Genomic DNA, 5,468 nt, shown 5'->3' with positions numbered 1-5,468 from the left:
CTCCCGCTTTTGATCATAAAATGTCGGGACATCGCTCCTTGTCTTACCAGCTTTTTACAAACTTTAGTCGAACATTCACACCTTCTTGCAGCTGAACACCTCCGCTCCCGCTTTTGATGATGTATAGTCGGGCTTTCGAGCCTTTTCTTACCCGGTTTTTACAAATTATGGTTGGACATTCAGACCTTGCAGCCGAACACCTCCACTCTCTCTTTTGATCATACATTGTTGGGCATTCGCACCTTGTCTTACCCGCTTTTTACAAACTATAGTCAGACATTCACACCTTGCAGCTGAACCTCCGCTCCCTGTTTTGATCATGTATGGTCTGGCAATACTACCTTTTCTTCCCCCGTTTGTGAGTAATTATGGCTGGACATTCACACCTACTTGCAGTCGAACAGCTCTGCTCCCGCTTTTGATTATGTTTGGTTGGATATTCGAACCTTTTCTTAACTGCTTTTTACAAACCATGGTCGGACTTTCACACCTTCTTGCAGCCGAACACTTCCGCTCCACCTTTTAGTGTTCTATCACACCTTTTTTTCACCGCATTTTATACATTATGGTTGGAAATTTTCAACCACTCTCATCCGAAGACCTCTCCTCCCGCTTTTGTTAATATATTTGAACTTTAGTCGGACATTCAAACCTTCTTGCAGCTGAACACCTCCTCTCCCACTTATGATCATGTGTGGTTTGATTTTCGAAAATTTTCTTTCATGTTTTCTAGCAATTATTGATGGACATTTAGACCTTCTTGCACCTGAACACCACCTCTCCCGATTTTGATTATGTATGGACCGGCATTTCTACCTTTTCATTTATTTCTTCACTTCTGATAAAAATGATAAGACTGACCTAAAGAATTGGAGGCCCATCACACTTTTAAACTTTGACTGTAAACTTTTTAGCAAGGTTTTAACGACACGGATGTCCTATGTTTTAGAGGAGGTAATTCACCCAGACCAGGCTTGTGCCATCTCAGAGAGACAACTCACCGACAGCCTCGTACTGATTCGAGACATCATTGATTACGCTAGAGACAGAAACACCCGGCTTGTCATCTTAAATTTAGACTTTGAAAAAGCTTTTGATCGGGTCTCGCATCAATATCTCTTTCAGGTGTTGCAGCCATCGAATAGGGCCCGATTGTTCCTACTTGGTGAGATTTGCTCGGTTGAGACGCTTGCTCCCCCCCCTTGCTCCTCGGCTGACCAAGTAGGAACAATCGGGCCCTATTCGATGGCTGCCTTGTCTTTTACTCTGTGCAAAAGACAAGGCAGCCACAAACACCACGGGAACACCGTATTGAGGCTTTGTTCTGACCACTCATTCGGTGTCGCGTTTCTTTCAAGCAATTCTCCCGGTTAGCCCACACTCGGCTCGCTCCCAGAACTGTGTTAAAGTCTACTTCGCATTCACTCTCTTTTCTCAGCAGATTAAAAGAAAGTTTCATCTTGGGCTCCCTGAAACTTCCATCCTGCACCGCTGTTTGCTTTTTCACAAGAGCAGAGAAGAGCGCACCGTTCCCAGCGGCACTGCAGTACTGGGTCGATGCTTGGAGTGAACGGAGCAAGCTTCTTTTTCAACTCCTATTCTTAAAAATCCATTAAATATGTAGTCCTCGTATAGAGGACATATTAAACTGATAAGAACAGATACTACACTTGATCTTAGCCAAAAGGCCGAGAAGCGATAACTGTCCACGGTTTCAGGTCCGAGGGCCCTTGCTGGCACAATGCGCACTTGTAGCAGTGTTCTTTTTATGGCCATAGGTGGCCAGAGTGTCACGTTGCACCTCCGCCCACCCGCTGCACTGAGCACTCTTCAGCCCTTTTAAATGGTATAACTTTGCACCCCCGCATGCTCCAGCAAGCACCATTCAAGCAACAACTTTGCACTCCAGCTTCGAACATCGGCACAATCGCAACAAGTAAGGCGACTCTACTCAGAGAAGTCACTCTGCACAGTAACAAGATTTCTTTTGCACAGACAGAAAGGGCTTCACCCGCAAAGGTAAAGCCTGCCAAAAATAGAAACAACTCATTAGTGCTGCTCTCCACGAAAGTCTTTAGTAAAAGGCGAAAGACTTGTATGTTATGAAGAGAAACCAGAGTACGATTATCCGTCACTGCGGGAGCAGGGCATCAGGCTAGTTGCCATAGCCACCTTCCCCATGGTGAGCGTTGCTTGGTTGAAACGCTTGCCCCTGTGCAATCGACAAGGCAGCAACAAAAACACCACGGGAACACCGTATTGAGGCTTTGTTCTGACCGCTCATTCGGTGTCGCGTTTCTTTCAAGCAATTCTCCCGGTTAGCCCACACTCGGCTCGCTCCCAGAGCCGTGTTAAAGTCTACTTCGCATTCACTCTCTTTTCTCAGCAGACTCTTGGGATTTTATCTATAAAATGAATTCCTTCACTCAAACTATGTTAAAACTGCTTTGTCCTTCACATTTACCATGTCTAGACAGATTTAAACAAAAAAAAAAACAACGTTGTACTTTGCAGTAAAAGAAAGAGCAAATCTAAAGTTTCAGGAATCCGAGAATAAGCTTACTTTCATGAGTTCTTCACGATTTCGGATTTTGCTATAAAATGAATTCCTTCACTCAAACTAAATTAAAACTGCTAAACCGCTAATCTGTTACATGTAAGGCAGATGTCAAATTCACCGAAATAGGATCTAAGGGTATTCGGCCAATCGAGCTGTAGCAGCTTTGGTAAAAGAGTATAAGTTGAAGAGTTTGTGAATAAAGGTGTGCGCACACATAGTGAGCTGTAGGAAAATAGGCAGGGAGCAATGCCGGCTGGGGTATATGTTCTTGTATGTTGTCTGACTGTTTGATTTGAATGTGTTGTGTAAGTGTCCTGTTGAATGTTACATGTTTGGGCTTTGACACTTCACTGTGGTTGTTAACTGTGTGGTGTGTCCTGAAATGTTATATGTTTGGGCTGTGTGACATGCTTAATGCTTGTCAGTAGCTACCCACTTATTCATATATAGCAACTGACAACATAAGAAGTCTGGACATACTTTGATAGTAGTTGTAGAAGTATCCTTATTGATAATAGATAAACTAATTCATAGTGATAGAACAGTAGATGAACAGGTGACTGCACATGTCTCACGAAAATAAAATGGGTGTATGATTGCTGACGGCAGAGCAATACTGCCAAACTTTTATGAGTTCTTGTGGCAAACTTGATTCAGTGTCTTGACGTGTATACGCTGTTTCGCTGACTTGATTGTCACAAGAAACAAAGTGTGTTTGATAAGATCCGACCATTTTATTACGGGAGGATCAGTATGTATGGATTCTGATGTGACTGATAAACCCATTCGTATCGTAAGCATAATCTAATACGTGAGACAACGCCCTGGCACACAATCAAAAAAAAAAAGAGAGAGCGGTTTTGTGTCCCCACAGTCCATAATGTAGAAAAGAGAGAAAAAAGCCTTTCTGATTTGGTGTGTGTGCTCACAGTGCAGAGTGTAGAGAAAAGAGAGAAAAGAAAGCCGTTTTGGTGTCACGGGTGTTGTGACTTACACACACACATTTCTGAATTGAGAAAGGAAATTATTTTAGAGGAAGCACTAGAGTTTAGATCCCACATTTGTTGATAGGCATTCATTTATTTCTTCACTTCTGATGAAGTTTCAACAATGAACAACAAACTTTGTATTATGAGAAAGAACCAGACTCATTCTTCAGGAATCCGAAAATAAGCTCTATTTTACGAGTTATGCACGAATTCGGATTCTCCTATAAAACGAATTCCTTAACTCTAACCAAGTTAAGACTGCTTTGTCCTTCATATTTATTCATGTCTAATCAAGTTTCAACGATAAACAACGTTGTACTTTGTAGAATGAGAAAGAACTTCTTCAGCAATAAGCATCTCTCGACATATGACGAAATACAGATTTTGCTATAAAATTAATTCCTTCTATCAGCCAAACTTAAAACTGTTTGTCCTCCTTATTTATCCACTTCAAATCAAGTTTCAACAATTAAAAAAATGTTGTAGTTTGAGAAAAAAACACTTAATCTTAAGCAATCAGTAGGGTAAGAAAGGGTAAGAAAAGGTGCAAATGCCAACCATACATAACTAAAAGGTGGAGCGGAAGTATTCGGCTGCAAGTAGGTGCGAATGCCCGACTATACACCATCAAAAGCGGGAGCGGAGGTGTTCGGCTGCAAGTAGGTGTGAATGTTCGACCATAATTTGTAAAAAGCGGGTAAGAAAAGGTTCGAATGCCCGACTATATATTAACCAAAGCAGGAGGAGAGGTCTTCGGATAAGAGTGGGTGAGAATTTACAACCATAATCTATAAAATGCGGTGAAAAAAAAGGTGTGAATACCCCATAGAACACTAAAAGGTAGAGCGGAAGTGTTCGGCTGCAAGAAGGTGTGAATGTCTGACCATAGTTTGTAAAAAGCGGGTAAGAAAAGGTTCGAATGCCCGAACATACACCATCAAAGGAGGGAGCGGAGGTGTTCCGCTGTAAGAAGGTGTGAATGTCCGACCATAGTTGGCAAAAAGCGGGTAAGAAAAGGTTAAAATACCCGATTGTACACAATCAATAGCGGGAGCAGAGTTGTTCCGCTACTAAAAGGTGTGAAAGTCCGACCATGGTTTGTAAAAAGCGGGTAAGAAAAGGTGCGAATGCCCGACAATGTATCATCAAAAGAGGGAGCGGAGATTTTCGGCTGAAACAAGTTCTGAATGTCCATCCATAATTTGTAAAAATCGGGGAAGAAAAGGCTCGAAAGCCCGACTATACACCATCAACAGCTGGAGCGGAGGTGTTCAGCTTCAAGACGGTCTGAATGTCCATCAATAATTGCTAGAAAACATGGAAGAGAATTTTCGAATATCAAACCGCACATGATCATAAGCGGGAGAGGAGGTGTTAAAATGCAAAAAGGTGTGAATGTCCACCCATAATTACTGCAAAATGGGTAAGAAAAGGTACGAATGCCCAACCATACATCATCAAAAGCAGGAGTGGATGTGTTCGGCTACAAGAAGGTTTTAATGTCCGACCATAGTTTGTAAAAAGCGGGTAAGAAAAGGTTCGAATGCCCGAACATACACCATCAAAAGAGGGAGCGGAGGTGTTCCACTGTAAGAAGGTGTGAATGTCTGACCATAGTTGGTAAAAAGCGGGTAAGAAAAGGTGAAAATACCCGACTGTACACAATCAATAGCGGGAGCGGAGTTGTTCGGCTACTAAAAGGTGTGAAAGTCCGACCCTGGTTTGTAAAAAGCGGGTAAGAGAAGGTGCGAATGCCCGACAATGTATGATCAAAATAGGGAGCGGAGGTTTTCGGCTGCAAGAAGGTCTGAATGTCCAACAATAATTTTTTAAAAACCGGGGAAGAAAAGGCTCGAAAGCCCGACTATACATCATCAAAAGCGGGAGCGGAGGTGTTCAGCTGCAAGAAGGTCTGAATG

The 5,468-nt window shown here is 42.5% G+C and overlaps 2 non-coding genes across 2 annotated transcripts; both read right to left on the bottom strand.

The window, feature by feature from the left end:
- Positions 1-1,516: 1,516 nt before the first annotated feature.
- LOC140287073 (U2 spliceosomal RNA) lies at positions 1,517-1,700 on the bottom strand. Its single transcript, XR_011911439.1, has one exon. It is a non-coding gene; the product is annotated as a U2 spliceosomal RNA (small nuclear RNA).
- Positions 1,701-2,008: 308 nt separating this feature from the next.
- On the bottom strand, positions 2,009-2,122 carry LOC140287098 (U5 spliceosomal RNA). The gene has a single exon (XR_011911458.1). It is a non-coding gene; the product is annotated as a U5 spliceosomal RNA (small nuclear RNA).
- Between the last annotated feature and the right edge of the window lie 3,346 nt (positions 2,123-5,468).

The sequence above is a fragment of the Leuresthes tenuis genome, unplaced genomic scaffold (genome assembly GCF_036924035.1).
Source record: "Leuresthes tenuis unplaced genomic scaffold, fLeuTen1.0.hap1 SCAF_108, whole genome shotgun sequence".
Classification (NCBI taxonomy): Eukaryota; Metazoa; Chordata; class Actinopteri; order Atheriniformes; family Atherinopsidae; genus Leuresthes; species Leuresthes tenuis.
Note: the sequence above shows the minus strand (reverse complement) of the source record. Positions and strands in the feature narration are given on the sequence as shown.